Genomic DNA, 1,164 nt, shown 5'->3' with positions numbered 1-1,164 from the left:
CACAGCCGCAAACCCTTTCTGCAAAAAGGGGAAGGCTCTAGCAGGAGAGGACACAAAGGAAGGGTGCTTCTTACTCAACGCAGCCACCTTTGAGTTCGTGAAGCCCCTCTCTTTCATCGAAGATGAAAGCAAAGCTTGAGCCTTAGCATGGTCCATCACTATGACCTCCTTCGGCTCTGTCTCCTCCTTTAAAGCTGGTTCCTTCCTCAAACGGACATAACAGTCCGGATATGACCCTTGCTAGGGCCAGAATTCCACCTCCTCTAGGGGAACTGAACCCAACTTATCCGACATGACGATCTTTCCGATCGTCATCGGCATGTGCTCAGCATATCTCCACGGGTTAGCATCTGAGCACAAGGGAAGGTCTTTCACGTTGAGCCTCTTCTGGGGCCCACGTGAGGCTGCAAGCCTCTGCATCTGCAGTTCCATTGCAGCCGCCTTCTCATTAATCTCCTTCTGCATCTGTTGGATCATTCCAACAATGGAGGAGAGGGCCTGTCCCAACTCTACTGGGAGAGCGGACGATGTTGAGGGAATAGGTTCAGGGACCTGAACTGGAGCAGCCGACGTCTCGTCGGCCTCTTCCTCTACAATGTCTGGGGCTTGATCTTCATCCTGGCCTTCTGCCAGGAGGTCTTCATCCAGACGCTCGGACACGTCTGACATCCTGTCATCCAACTGGATGTCCTGCAAGGTGACCGCGACTTCAGCATCCACCGGGATCTAAACTAGGGGGATCTCCTCTTGAGGCTGGGGTATCACTGCATCAGCTGATGCCCTGGGGAAAAGGTAAGCCCTCATCTTCTCACTTGGAAGATAAGGTCCAGAGGTGTTCTTCTGGAAGCCCCTTACCCAGGTACGAAGCTTCTCCCTTGCTATATCCCTTGACTCCGCCGTCCTAGGGGAATCAAAAGCCTCAGCAATCAGGTTAGTGCACACGGTACATACCTGAGGGTCCCAATACCGGAGATCACCCTTGGAGACAGCGCATGCTGCGTGCCTCCTACATAACTCATGTCCGCAGAAGTTCTTGCTGCGGACATTGCAGAAAACACTTCCGCACTTCGGATGGTCCTCCTGTAAAGAGAAGAAATTTCCATGAGTATCAAGTGAACTACGTATCACTGGATATGCACAGTTTAGCATAACAAAACAGAAAGG

The sequence above is a fragment of the Palaemon carinicauda genome, chromosome 7 (assembly GCF_036898095.1).
Source record: "Palaemon carinicauda isolate YSFRI2023 chromosome 7, ASM3689809v2, whole genome shotgun sequence".
NCBI classification, from domain to species: domain Eukaryota; kingdom Metazoa; phylum Arthropoda; class Malacostraca; order Decapoda; family Palaemonidae; genus Palaemon; species Palaemon carinicauda.
This window is presented reverse-complemented; position numbering follows the sequence as displayed.